The sequence below is a fragment of the Canis lupus genome, chromosome 6, assembly GCF_011100685.1.
Source record: "Canis lupus familiaris isolate Mischka breed German Shepherd chromosome 6, alternate assembly UU_Cfam_GSD_1.0, whole genome shotgun sequence".
NCBI lineage: Eukaryota > Metazoa > Chordata > Mammalia > Carnivora > Canidae > Canis > Canis lupus.
In genome coordinates this window covers 4,194,163-4,209,286 of record NC_049227.1, presented here as the reverse complement: position 1 = coordinate 4,209,286, position 15,124 = coordinate 4,194,163, and the positions used below count along the sequence as shown (strand labels likewise).

The 15,124-nt window shown below is 45.3% G+C and overlaps 1 long non-coding RNA gene across 2 annotated transcripts in view; it reads left to right on the top strand.

Annotated features, from left to right (window-relative positions):
- The window catches only part of LOC102155153, a 36,637-nt gene extending 28,268 nt beyond the window's left edge, over nt 1-8,369 (top strand). The window contains exon 7 of one of the 2 annotated variants that reach the window (XR_005360520.1): nt 8,246-8,369. This is a non-coding gene — a long non-coding RNA (uncharacterized LOC102155153). Of the gene's footprint in view, nt 1-696; nt 2,176-8,245 lie in introns of those variants that run through there. The other variant, XR_005360519.1, reaches the window with a different exon arrangement.
- Nucleotides 8,370-15,124: the final 6,755 nt, after the last annotated feature.

Below are 15,124 nucleotides of genomic sequence, written 5' to 3'. Positions count from 1 at the left end.
GATCTCCACATGGCAAGATGGCACCATCCCTTGGCCCAACTCCAAGAAGACATGATTTACAACATTCTGAGTTGGACAACATGGTAGCCCCATGGTATGGTTGGTGTATCTGCAGAGATCTAACCTGGTGAACAAACCTAACTCACTGCCTAGCATCTGTATCCTGATGCGGCGTTGATGCGCCCTCTATTAAGCATCAAATATGCCATAGCACTCGTGATGGGTAAGATATTCTGTGTCTTTGTAGGGAAAGAATAAGACCTTATGTATAAGCCAACTGCAAAGATGAAAAATAGGAATAAGGAGAAAGTGGAAATTTGTGTTGGGCAAATTCAAGGGTAAGATAGCACATTTGAAAGTTGCTTGCAGCCATCAAATACTCTATCAGGAATCAAGAGAAAATTTCTGAAACTGCTCAGCGAGTGTTCCAGCAAGAATTTATTTTAATTGCTTTATAAATTGCTTTAATCCTATATTTAGGGAATCATTAGGGGCTTAAAAGGGTCACTTAAAATTTTCACTTATGCTTAACTAAATTTTATGGAGAAAATTACATGTTTTAATAGTATTCACAGAATTGGGGACTTGCAAAGGTCTCGAGACATGTCCTTCTAAAATAGCAAAGGTCCGTGACTCAATATCACTTAATTTCCACAATAGTCATGTGAGGTAAAGATAATTATTCTCCTTTTACAGAAGAGGCAACTGACCCTCGGAGAATCTGAATTATTTGCCAAGCAAGCCATTCAAAGGAAGGATCCTGCTTCATCGATCTTTTCAACTCAAGGGGCTGCCATGTGCCAGCTCCTCGGCATATTATTTCAAGGGTTCCCAAAGTGTGGCCCCCAGGCCAGCGGCAGCAGCTTCACCTGGGGACTTGTGAGAAATGCAAGTTGCCAGGCCCTGCCCTAGAACCCCTGATTCCGACACACTGAGTACAGGGCCCAGCGACCTATGTTCTCACAAGCCCTCCAGGAGATTTCGATGTGCATAAAAGTGTGGGAAAAGCCTGATCTTAATTAAGAAAGGTGAATGGAGCTGCATGCAGCTGGAAAGGGCTAGATCTAGGTTCTTGAGAGTCCTGAGGCCAAAGTCAAAGGGAAGAGCCATAGTGAGAGGCCCAAGGGTACAAAGTTTCAGAGAGCTTGGAAAGTAGCATCCCAGCTATGGACTGACCCTTGATGGAGTCTCCCTACCTTGTGCAGTTTCTTAAAGGAGCCACCTGCCCTCAAACCCCAGTGGGGCAGGATTTGCCCAGGGCTGCCACGCTGCACCTCATATCTCTGCCAGCAACCTGCGTGGAATCCAGGGCCCTTCCCTGCCACGAACACAATTAGTCAAGTTTCCATTTTTCTCTCTTCCTCCAAAATCCCTCCCAGTGGGGGCCACCAGAGGAAAGAAAATTTCATCTTGCAACAAAACCAGATTTATCTGTGTTCTTTGCACAACAATACAATGAAAGCCCAAATGATTTTTCCACATTTGGTAGCACTTAGAAGCTTTTCATCAGCACAAGAATAAAGAAGAGAACTATTTTCCTCATTTCTGTTTACGGCAGCGATATGGCAGAAAGAAAACAATTTAAATCTATAAATTACGAAGATGCTTTTGACTTAAGACAAGCACCAAAGTTTCAGTCATTTATCTAGAATCACAGCTTGTCTGCGATGAAAAAGGCCCGAGAGATCGTCTGGTCGGTGCAAGATGATTTGCAGTTCTTCCCAGATACAGCTTCTTTTAAAGGGCTGTATCCATATTCTAATAGAGATCAGGAAAAAATACATAGCTTTCGTATCAAACCCATAATTTCACGGCTATTATTGCTTACGGTGAAGCTAAAGTTGTTATTCTGATAAAAATAAAAGTAGAGAGAAGAAGCAGGAAGGATAGAGCTCAACCTTTCCTTCCACTCCAATCTCCTGCCTCTACTTCCCATTGGCCAAAGCCAACTGGAAGCCAGAGGGCAAAGCAGTCAGGTGATCTGAGGGGTAAGGGCTAGCCTCTAGGACACAGGTGCCATAGAGGATGAGTCCTGTGGCAGGAAAGGCAACACCTAGTGTCTCTTCCACGTGCCCCTTTCACGGGTGCAGAGCTATCCGACCAGTAGACAGCATTGGGTGGGGAGTGGTGCTGTAGGGACATTCACCAGGCTGGTCAGAAATACTACCAGGGGTATCTGTAGATCTCAGAAAAGTTGTCTTCAGCTCTTTGCACCTCAGTTCCTTTATCTGAAAAGTGGTAAGATGATTTCTCTTTTGCAGGTTTGTTGCAAAGGTTATAGATTAACTGTAATATTGCTGCTAAACAGAAGATCCTCAATAAATCTAACACTATAATGCTAAGTGAAAAGAGACAGACACAAAAGGTCATACATTGTCTGATGTCATTTATAGGAAATATCCAGAATAAATAGCCATATAAAATTAATTATTAATATGAGTTGAACTGGGCCCCCCTTCACTTGCATTCAACCGATACTAATGGTTAATTTTGCATGGTTATTATGAATAGTGGTTATGTGAATTTTACCTCAAAAAGTTGGGGGGGAGTAATAACTAATTATTATGATTATTATTCTGAAAATCTGGTCAGGGGTTCATTATCTCAGGATCAGGTATAACATAAAAACACCTGTTAAAAATGAATTTTTCGTGGGCCCTGAAAACCACTCTGATTGATAATGCCCGCTCACCCCAAGTAACTTCAAGGGTGCGTGGAGGTATAGATTATGAAGGCTTCATGGGGACATTAAGAAGGTAATTAAAATGCTTGTTGAATATACTATTACCCTGCAAGGAGAACTGTATACAGTGTAGCATGTTCTAGAAAGCATATGCATGACATGGTAACCTATGCAATGAGTTTAATGTCTGTTAACTCCTCACTAAGGACATCTTGACAACAACACCTTTAGTTGGCTGGGAGTTTCCTGCTCTGCTGTATGCTGGCCTCATCTCCACCCTGTGTTGGCCAAATATTGCTGAGCCCCCCTCTCCTTGGGGTCTCATAACACTCTTGGGCCTTATAACTCTGTGCTGGAACCATGGCTTGTGTCTTTATCACTCAAGACCAAGGGAGGCTCTTGCTCAGGGCTAGCCACCAGCACATGGCAGGGAAAGCTCTAGTCTCAGAAAAAGACAGCAGCCTGGGAGGTGATTCTTGGTCCTTCATGCCCTTCCAGCCAGGCTCAAATTCACACTGGGGCCAAGTAGACCTTAGTAATCAGCCAAGGTTAGGGCTGAGGTGTGAGAGAAGAGGGGCAGGGTGCCATTATACCATCCTCTACCCTGACGCCCCACATGTGGCCCTACCTCTCAGAAAATATCCTGGAGACCCGAACACCTTTCTTCCCAGACTGTCTTCACTCCCCAACTTGCTCTTAGCTCATCTTTCTCTTTTTTCTTTTAAAAAGATTTTATTTATTCATTCATGAGAGACACACAGAGAGAGGCAGACACACAGGCAGAGGGAGAAACAGACTCTCTGTGGGGAGCCCGGTGGGGGACTCGATCCCAGGATCCTGGAATCACAACCTGAGCCAAAAGCAGAGACACTCAACCACTGAGCCACCCAGGTGCCCCTTTCCTCTCATATTTTTCATTCCACTTTCTACATTTGCACCTTTATTAGTGACCTGTTGTGGTTTAACAAGCCACCAAAATTGAACGGCTGAGAACAACAATCACTTTCTGTTCACGGTTCTGCAATTTGGGCTGAACTCAGCTGGAAAGCTTTTGTGCTGGCCTCACAGGAGGTCATTCAAGCATCTGTGATCATGGTCATGCAGGAGCTCACTGAAAGCTGGATGGCCTCACGTACACACCTCAGGTTCCTGGTGACTGTTGGCTGGGGAGATTCAGTTCATCTCTATGTGGCTTCTCCAACAGGAAAGCCCAACTTTCTACACGATAGCAGCCACATTTTATGAGGGCAAGTTCTATATTTGCAGAGTCCTATCAGCCAAAGAAGTCATGTGGCCAAACCTACAGTCAGTGTGGGCAGGCAATACAGAAGTACACAAGGCATAGGTACCGGGAGTCATGATCCATGAGGGACCATTGATACTATGATTTATTTCACCATTCCAAAGATCGAGTTAAGTCAGAGGAAAATACCAGGGGACAGAAAATGAAAACTGAAGTCATCACACATGTTTAAGGACTGACTGTGTGCCAGAAATTATGCTCATTGCTAGAGAAACCAAACTAAGTAAGAAATTCGCAGTCTAGCAGCACCTGGGTGGCTCAGTAGGTTACGTGTCCGACCCTTGATTTTAGCTCAGGTTATGATCTCAGGGTCATGAGATCGGGCCTGCTTAAGATTCTCTCTCTCTCTACTTCCGCCTCTCCCCCTGCTCTCTCTCTCTCTTAAAAAAAAATCATCAGTTGAAATTAGAAGAAATACACAGTCTAGTGGGCATGTATAAGAAAATAAATCAGGGCAGCCTGGGTGGCTCAGCGATATAGCACTGCCTTCAGCCCAGGGCCTGATCCTGGAGACCCAGGATCGAGTCCCACGTCAGGCTCCCTACATGGAGCCTGCTTCTCCCTCTGCCTGTGCCTCTGCCTCTCTCTCTCTCTCCCTGTGTCTCTCACAAATAAATAAAGAAAATCTTAAAAAATAAAAAGAAAATAAATCATAATGCAGTATGAAAATAACAGGTGTAATTAGCACTAAAGAGGAAGTGATGACTCTGTTGGGGTCATACCCATGCTTAGAGCTCTTCAAGGGCCTCATCGTACTCGGAATAAAATCCAAAGACTCTATAAAAGCCTAGGAGAGCTGACATGCACTGTTTCTGCTTGATTCCCAACCTCTTCTCCTGCCTCTCTCCTCTGACAATCACACCCCCCAGGATCCAGCCACACTGGACTTCTTATGGGTCTCCGAAGGCCCAAGATTCATTCCAGGCTATGACCTTGACCAAACCCTTCCTTCTTTCTTAAACATAACCCCCTGACCTCGAATACCGAACTCCAGTATATCAATCAGGGTCCACTCATGGAAAACCACACACACCCAGGACTTCAATGGAGGGACTTCAGTTAGTTTTACAATGGTGTTAGAAGAGCAGGAAGCACAAATGGGGAAAGCAAGGCAACCCAGAGATTTACAAACTGCAGAAAGTCACTGCATCAGGGACAAGAGGGAGAGACAAAGGGAGGAGGTGGTGTTATGGGGCTCAGGAGCTGAAAGTATAGAGGAAGGGTCTGTGCAACAGATGGTGGGACCATGGAGAGAAATATTCACTGGAAGTATAGAGGTCACTGCAGAAATACTCCCCTAAAGTTGAGAGAGAAGGAGGACTACACGTTGATGGTCTCTTTTCCCACCCTCCAAACCCCTGCCAGTGCCTCTCACTTGTCAAATCAAGCCAGAAACCATTTGGAAAAGGAGATGGGGAATTGTAGTTCACAGGGGTCAGTCCCTTGCAAGGTAGAATAGAGCTGAGGAAGAGCAGGCAATAAATTTGAGAGCAAATCAGCCAATGCCCTCCATATTGCTGACTCCTGTTTACCCTTCAGGATCAGCTTTTTTTTTTTTTTTAAGATTTACTTATTTATTTTAGAGAGAGATAGAGCGAGCACAGACTGGGGGGGTGCAGAGGGAGAGGGAGAGAAAATCTCAAGCAGACTCCCTGCTGAGCGGTGAGTCCAACATGGGGCTCAATTCCATGACTCTGAGGTCACAACCTGAACCAAAATCACAAGTTGGACACTCAACTGACTGAGCCACCCAGGCGCCCCCCAGGCTCAGCCTTAAGTCATCTCCACAGGAAGCCTTCCTTGGAAACACTAAGTTAGATCTTCCTCACCCCTCTCCTCTATCACAAAACTTGCTTGCTCATTTCCTGCCTGGAGTTTGATAGTTTGGAGATTTATTTGTTGAAACCACAGTGAGATACCACCATACACCTATTAGAATGGCCAAAGTCTGGAACACTGACACCATCAAATACTGGTGAGGATGCAGAGCAACCAGAGCTTCAATTCACAGCTGGCGGGAAGGCGAAATGGCACAGCCACTTTGGAAAACAGTTTGGTGGTTTCTTATAAAATTAAACATACTCTTACCATATGATCCAGCATCGTGCTCCAAATCAGCCAAATTCTGATTTCTTCATGGTTTATTCCAAGAAAGGCTGTGTGCAACCAGAAGCAGCCCACAGCTCATGCTCCCACACATATGGGAATAGTTAAGGGGTTTCCCTCTTCTCTCCAACTCCACTCCCAACGAAGATTGATTGATTGATGATTGATTCACTTTTTATGTTTTATTTAAATTCAATTTGCCAACATATAGTAGTACAACACCCAGTACTCATCTCATCATGTGCCCTCCTTAATGCTCATCACCCAGTAATCCCATTAAAAGAAATATTACAAATTCAGCTCTAGACCTTTGCCACTTGGTGTTTGAAGCCCATCTTCTACCTGACTCTAGTGCATGAAATTTAGGTACTTCATGAGGGAGGAGTCATCAAGATATCATGCTCCAAGGCCAGTCTTGGCAGAATGTCCTGATCATGATTTGAACAGCTGTGATGAGTGAGAGTTCTCTCTTTTTTTAATATTTGAAAAATGTGTGCATGATCTGAAAAACATAATAATCAAATGCTAACTTCAGATGAACAAGCAAAATATATTCCTTAAAAAGTTAAACATAGAGATACCCGGTGTCTCAGCAATTCCACTCATGAGTATATGCCCAAGAGATTGAGAACTTATGTCCATGCAAGAATTTACACGGGCATGTTCATGGCTGTATGATTCGCAATAGCCAAAAGGTGGAAACAACCCAAATATCCATCAAATGATGAATGGAAAACAAAATATGGTATATCTTCGCAATGGACTATCATTTAGCTTTTAAAAAGAAAGGAAACATACTGATATATACTATAGCATGGATGACCCTTGAAAGCACCATGCTGAATAAAAGAAACCAGATACAACAGGCATGTAGCATATGATTCCACTTATATGAGATGTCCAAAGGAGGCAAAACCATAGAAGCAGAAAATAGATTAGTGGTTGTAGGAGCTGGGGGAGTGAGAATAGAGACTGCTAATGGGTTTGAATTTTCTTCTGGGGTGATGAAAATGTTCTAGGATTACATAGTGGTGATGGTTGCACAACCTTGTGGCTATATCTGCCCCCCAAAAATTGATGATATACTATGATATGTTGAATTTTATGGCATGTAAATTATATTTCTATTTAAAAATCTTTAAGAAACTAGCAATATGTCTATCACATCTCTGGGTTAACACACTGAGTCCATTTTCATAGTCATAACATGTTTTAAGCAGTGTTCAAGGTAAGAAAATGGCACATGGGAACCTAGCAAATCATTAATATGGTCAGTGTTTTGAGGCAGGGAGCCCTGAGAGCTTATCATTTCCTCTTTCTTTTCTTTGTTTGTTTGTTTGTTTGTTTCTTTCTTTCTTTTTCTTGAGAGAAGAGAGAAAGAGAATGAGCTGGGGGATGGAGGGCAGAGGGAGAGAGAGAATCCTAAGCAGGCTCCATGTCCAGTGCAGAGCCTGATGCAGGGCTCAGTCTCATGACCCTGAGATCATGACCTGATCTGAAATCAAGAGTCAGACACTTAACTGACTGAGCTACCCATACACCCTGAGAGTTTATCATTTCTTATCATTTCCTACTCACATCTTATCACTTCTGGTAGTGATCATTAACATGCTTTGAGATCATTAACATGACTATGTGTCCAGAGCTTTTCCAAGAACCACTTGTATGGAAATGCGGGGAATTCTCTCAACAACCCGGTGAGGTTGGATCTAGTATTATTATCTTTATTTTACAAATGAGGAAACTAGACACCAGGAGAGTTATGTGCCCCAAATCACGGAGCCAGAACATATCAGAGAGGCAGTGATCCAAGGGAGTCTGGCTCCAAGCCTCTGTTCTTATATCTACCGCACTGGACTGTCTTTCAATGCCACAAATGCTGTTAATATTGCTATACGTCATCACATTCAGTGTTAAAAAAAGGATCTTGGGCTAAATTCAGATTCTTTAAGTATTTATCCACCTCCTAACCAATTTTCATGTTTTTCATAAATACTGCCTTAGAGGAGTGTATTCAATGTTCGAAGAAAAGCAAGAGTACACCTTATATTACCCATGCTTTATCGTTTTCAAAACATCTCCACGTATAATATTTGATCTTTGCAAAATTCTTCAAAGTAGAAAAAATAGAAATGATTATTCCTGTGTTTCAGATGATAATAACATGAGGCTCGGAAGAGTGGAGATGGAATTTGAACTAAAGTCTCCTGGCTTTTAACCTTCTATACAACCTGCTGTCTACCAACTGTTTGGGGATGATATCATCATAATACTTTGGCCAATTTGACAAATGCTGTTTTTGTTATCCCTGTTTTTATAAAAGGCAGCATACCACTGCCCTGCATCCAGCTAGAACCTTTTCTTTCCCTCCCTTCCTTCCTTCCTTCCTTCCTTCCTTCCTTCCTTCCTTCCTTCCTTCCTTCCCTCCTTCCTAAAGATTTTATTTGTTGATTTATTTGTGAGAGACACACAGAGAGAGGAAGAGACACAGGCAAAGGGAGAAGCAGGCTCCCTGTGTGGAGCCTGATATGGGACTTGATCCCAGGACCCTGGGATCAAACCCTAAGCAGAAGGCAGATAGATGCTAAACCACTGAGCCACCCAGGTACCTATCTTTCTTTCTTTCTTTCTTTCTTTCTTTCTTTCTTTCTTTCTTTCTTTCTTTCTTTCTTTCTTTCTTTTTCTTCCCTTTTTTTCTTTCTTCTTTCTCAGAAGTTCAAGCAGGAGTAACTCTAAGCTAGCCATCATTATTTCCAACATTGAATAAAATATTCCAATGACCGGTTTTACACAACATATCTACAGTAAAGGTAAGAAAGAAAATGATCCCTGATTCTTCTTGGCATCAATGTTCTTCATCTAACTGGAGGTTGGGATGGCCATGGGACAAATATGTGGACTGTGTCTGTCTCCAGAAACAACACAGTGAAGGAGGGGAGCCTCTTGCCCCCTTGTTCAGAATTACAGGAAGGAAGGAAGATTTCAGACCTCTCACAGGCATCCTATCCTGAAGATCATATTTCCCTTTATGTTTTCACAGCCAGGAAATCCCTCTTCAAATCTAAGTAAATCCTTCTTTCTCTTCTCTAAGCCCTCATCTTGTTCTGTTTTCCAGAAAGAGAGTGAGAAAAAAAAAAAGAGAGAGTGAGCAGCTGGGTTCCTGAGAAGAAGCAACCCCTGAAATCTGCCCGCCCCAGCAGGCTATGGGATTCCAAATATTTCAGTGTCAGACATCTGAGTGTTAATGACCTTCCCATGGCTCCCTCATTGACACAGATGGGTGCAAAGCCAAGCTGGCTCAGTGTTACAGGAAGAGAAAACAAAAAACAGGCCACAGACCCCCCCCCCCCAGAGGGTGCTAACACCACTCCAGATTCTCATACGTTGCTTGTTACCATTCCTCGCTGTACCTCTGCATTCTGCTTTCAGCCCCCACCCCAACTACCCCCCACCCAGACACCCACAGGGGCAAAGACACACTCACAAACACAAACAGAAACTCTGGATTTGCCCACCCACCCACTCTCTCAGCTCTCTCACCCCATCCTACCCATCCAGCTCCATTTATTTCCTCTTGGCTATTGGACCACTCCCTCCTTCTTTAGTCCAAAACTAAAGCCTCCTCTCCACAGCCACATGTCTAGTCCACTCTCTTATCCAGAACTGGGGTTTCTCAGGACAATTTTGTACAACCAACACTTATTCATGGAGCCCATGGTACTCTTCCAGAGTGGACAGTGACTGGGAGAAGCAGAGTCCGCATTACTCACCACTGACAGGATGACGGAGGGACTGGTAAATGCAGAGCAAACATTCTGTATGTGTTTGGTACCCCCTGACCAATGATGCAAAAGAAAACCTTAAGAGTTGGACACTGGTCTTTTCAGAAAATCCACCATGTATAGGAGGGCAGTTAGCTGGAACGAGATCATAAATATGATCATAGTAATATAAGTATGTTGTAAAAGATATATGATCAAATTATATAATGACTATAATGACCTAATAAATACAGCTCATAGATTAAAAAAAATAGGTTATAAAAAAACAATCCAGCTAACCAGAGATAGTCCTGGATCCCAGTCATTGTGATTCCTAGGGATCTAGGGTCACTGAAGGACTTGAATCAACATGACCTTGTCCCCATGCTCCTCTCATGGACCTTGAGAATCTTCACTCTACTCCTCCTTCTGCAAATGGAATGTTATGGTGAGCACTCCCATCCCAGGCTCCAGATCCTCATCACCAGATTCCTACCCCCCACCCCCAGGACTGGATTAGGGATAGGCAAAAAGACTTGTAAAAAGGGTTTTTGACCAATCACAGAATAGAAGGGTCATAACCCTATAATCCCATACACAAAGCCCTCAGTCTGGGGTAAAGCCCCAGAGAGCCACCAGCCCTTTATCTTTATGTATCACCAACTTGGGCAATTACTTACTGTTTTGTAATTAAATTCACTCAGGAAAATGGGATCATTACTGTGAGGAGTAGCTAGCCAGCAAAGGGCAAAAGCGTGCTTTCAGCCAGATGGCAGGGAATTCCCAAGGATGTCAAGAGAAAATTGCACGTGAGTACCTGCGAGGCAAAACTCATCCCTGAGATGGGCTCTGCACTTTCACTACCATAAAGGAAGTGGTAAAGCATAGGAATTAAACACGGTCGCAGAAAGCCATCATTTCCAGGCAAACGTAGACAGATTTTGCAGGTCAGGTTGACCAACACTACACAGGTCATTATGGCTTATTCTTTTCCATTCTGTCCCAGTTTGAGGGGAACGGGGGACAGAGCATCTTTTACAAAAGCTTCATTTTTACATTTCTTTTTTGCACGCTGAGCTTCTGCTCATAGCAAAAAGGCACTCAAGAATAGTGTCTGTTTCAAATTAGTGAATATAGATGCCCAATATGCTGACAGTCGTGTGGAAGGAATGTACAAGGAATGTACAAAACCTACCATTATGAGGTCTGTATTGGAGGCTACTGATGAGATGGAACAAGGATGAGGCCACTGAGAGTAATAAACAGAGCATACCTTCTATTGAGTGTTGGCACTGTCTCCACAGGGAGGCAACTGGATGCCTCCGAGAGAGCCTGGTCATCTGTCTCTTCCCACAGATAGCAACTCGGGTATGAGGGTGTGGAACTGGGATGGGGTCACTGGACAGCGCCCGACAGTCCCGGGGCATGTGCTCGCCTGGGCCAGAGCCCATCCAGCATATTCCTGAAAACATGCAAAACCCCGAACAAGGAAAAGGCATCATTCCTGCGTCAGAACGACCCCGATTTTCATTTATTTGCATGAAATAAAGCCCCTTACTGTTAAGCCCACGAGGTCAGAGGACAAGAGGAGGTAGCACAGATCCCCACAGGAAGGCAAGGCCCGGGAGCTGACCTGGATGAGTCAACCAGCCTGGTGGTCCAGTTAGCAAGCTCTGATCATAGGCACAGAAAAAAAACATTTATGGGCGATGACCCTTCCATAGTTTCCACCGCATGGGATTGTTAGGACAACTCTGATGTACAAGCATTGGGACAGATGCTCAGAAAAGTGCCTTGCCTCTGCTCACGTTGCTGGGAATCGGGAGAATGGTTCGCCCCAGTCACCTTCCAAACACAGGGTGTACTGACGCAACTCAGCTGCCTCCCCGAGCGACGCTACCTGACTGCTGCCCGGTTGCCATGTTCTTGAAATGCTTGGGGTAGACCATTCAGAGTATAAACCATGGTCTGAGTGATCCCCACTGGGTAATGAAGGAAGACCATGCTTACACTGGGGACGGCTGTTCCAGTTGACCTGCGCAGGGGTGACGATGGCCAGGATCAAGGGACAGGACCAGGGGCCAACCCATGAAACTGAAAGGAGTGAGCAGGAGGCATGCCAGTGGCCAAGTCATGGAAGCAGACAGGCTGCCAATCAGTGGACTGAAATGAAGCAAAAGGCCAGGCCTGCAGGTGGCCCGCGGCACCCTGCGCAGCAGACACAGCACGCCAGCCCTACACGGCAACTGGAGGCAAGGAGGAGCTCTGTGTCATTCTAGAAACACTCTCCCTGGGGGCTCCCAGTGCTGGGATGGTAGGCAACAAACTCGAGCCTCTCTGGAATTCCTTCCCCTTGGGACGACCAAGATCCGCCGGAGCATCTCCAATGCCAGCTATCCGGGCCACTGACTGAGGTGATGTCAACCCCAGGGCCTTATTCAGCCCAACACTCCCTTTGAGTTCACCCCCAGGCCCTCTGCTGAGCGCCAGACCCTTTGAGGCAGGTCCAAAGCTCTAGAGCATCATGGTGATGGAGCTTCCTCCCGGCGACGTGTCCCCAGCCCCTCACCGGAGACGCGGGCAGATGCCCCTGTGTTAAACTGTCAGCGATCGTGAAATGGCTCACTTTTGAACTTCTTTGCCAACCTAGGGAGAATCTTCATTCCAGCTCCTTAGGACTTCCCGCTTCCACTTTTTCTTTCTGGTAACAAGAGCGGTGAAGTTCTTTCTTTCTTCTTTTTTTTAAGATTTTATTTATTTATTCATGAGAGACACACAGAGAGAGGCAGAGACACAGGCAGAGGGAGAAGCAGGCTCTATGCAGGGAGCCCTATGCGGGACTCGACCCCAGGACCCCGGGATCACACCCTGAGCCGAAGGCAGGCGCTAAAGTGCTGAGCCCCCCGGGTGCCCCAAGAGAGGTGAAGTTCTAACGATGTTTTCATGCTGCTGCGAATAAGAACATCCCTCCGGTTAGTTTTTCTACAGATAAGGCTGTAACATCACTCTCCAACTCGGGAGCAGAGAGGGTTTCCAGCGGCAGCAGCTGGAAAGGTGATAAGTAAATGGAAAAGCTGTGTGTCAACAGCGATACTTCGCAGCCCACAACTTCTTCACCGGGCGCCTTTGAAGCCAGCTTCTCCTGCAAGCATTTGTTTCTTTGCAAGAACAGAATGTTTGAGAACCAAAATTAAACAAAGATTTTGACCGTATGGTTAAACATAGTTTGTGATAATCAACTAGGGAGCCGGCGGCTTGCAGCTACCCCGAGCGCGCTGGGGGAATGCGAAATCTCCTGTCACCAAACAGCCTCCCAGGTCTTGACAGTGGACAGGTGCAAGAAGTTAATGACCAATTTTCAAATCATCCGCCCCTTTTTTAAATGCATTTGCCACCCAACCATTCTTCATGGCATTTAATCACGTGTTGGTGTTTCAAAAGGCACTCCAGAATCTGGCGGGGCTCAGAGTCTTCACTCTGAATACAAACTTCTAATGTCACCAGAGGTGGGTCTCGCCGCCGCTGGCCCTGCCTCCCTGCTGTCTTATTTCAAGCCAGCAGCCAGAATGATCCTCCAAAAGTGGGACAGCTTGAGTCACTCTGTGTTCAAAATCTTCCAAAGCATCCCTTTAGCAGTCAAAGCAAAATCTGAAGTCCCGACTAAGACTTCCGAGACCACCAGTCCTCTCCCATCTCTTTACCTCTGACCTTCTCTCCCTCCTCCTCCCCCTTCCTTCATCTCCTCTCTGTCTCTGACCCTCTCTCTACACCTGTTCTGTGCACATCCTAAAACAAGCTCACTGCACACTCTGTGTTTACTACCCCCTCTCCAGAGAAGTATTCCCTCTCTACCATCAGTTTCAGCATCATCTAGTCCCTCACCTCATTGAGATCTGGACACGAATATCCCCTTAGCTTCTGTAACAACCCTACTTAAGCCTGCACACTTCTCCCCACCTGGACCCCATACACCCCCAGCACATGCCCGCATGCATATGCATTCCTCACCTCCTTCATTTCTCCTTCTTCCCTCCAATCATTTAGCTAGCACTGCATTCTTCTGTTCTTTTTTTTTTTTAAGATTTTATTTATTCACTCATGACAGACACAGAGAGACAGAGAGAGAGAGAGACAGAGAGAGACAGAGAGAGAGAGAGGCAGAGACACAGGCAGAGAGAGAAGCAGACTCCACGCAGGGAACCTGACGTGGGACTCGATCCTGGGACTCCAGGACCACACCCTGGGCTGAAGGCGGCGCTAAACCACTGGGCCACTGGGGCTGCCCCATTCTTCTGTTCTTTATTTATCCCTTCTATCCCCCTCCCCCAGGAGGGCAAGGCTTTATCTATCTCTTTCAGTGCTAAACCCCAATCACCTAAGATCAGCACCTAGAACATGGTGGGTACTAAGGAGTATTTGTGGGATCATTAATGCGTATGCCTGCCACCTCAAAGTTGCTTGAAGAATTCGACTTCTGGCTTAGTTTTTCAAATGTGGATTGATCCAAGGCCTGGGAGTTGTCCAATTGGCTCAGGAGAGAGGGTATATAATTCTAGTCAACCATCATCCATTAGCCCACTGCATGAATTTCAGAACCCCTCTTGCTGTTGGAATAAGCACTGGCCACTTTATATTTTGTGTATTTACCCAACAACCCTCTTTGGACAGTGAGTTCCCTGAGGGCAGGAGTTCTATTTGTTTATATGCCTTGGGTAAATGCCTTGGTGCCTTGGGTAAATGATTCCGATGTATCAAGTACTGGGCCAGACACTCATGATATAGAAATGAGATATAATGTTGCTTTAAGGTGCTGCACACCTTTGGGCAGGCTGGGCCACACCCATAAAGTTGTGCAGTACACAACATGCACAATGGTATGTAACAGTCCTTTCATATCCTTTTGCTGCACTGCGGGTGACCTAGTTTATGTCTAATTAAATAATCTCCTCAGATTATTGTTTTTTACTTGAGTGACAGCCATGAAAATGTGCCTTGCAAGGACTGTCACCGACCAAGGACCTTGGCTGCTCAAATGCTCCAAAATCTGTTGCCTAATCCATGCTCCCCACCGATGCCTACATGTGTAGCAATCCTACCCGGAAACCCCTTGTCCAAAGAGAGGTGATGGGTAAATACTCAGGCCTATTCCTGGGAGGAGATACATAGTCCTCCAATGGCCAACTCGAGGACTTCTTGGTAGCTTTACCAAACCTTCCAAACCTTCCTAAGACTAAACAATCTAGGACGCTGTCATCCACCTTCCTTCCCTCC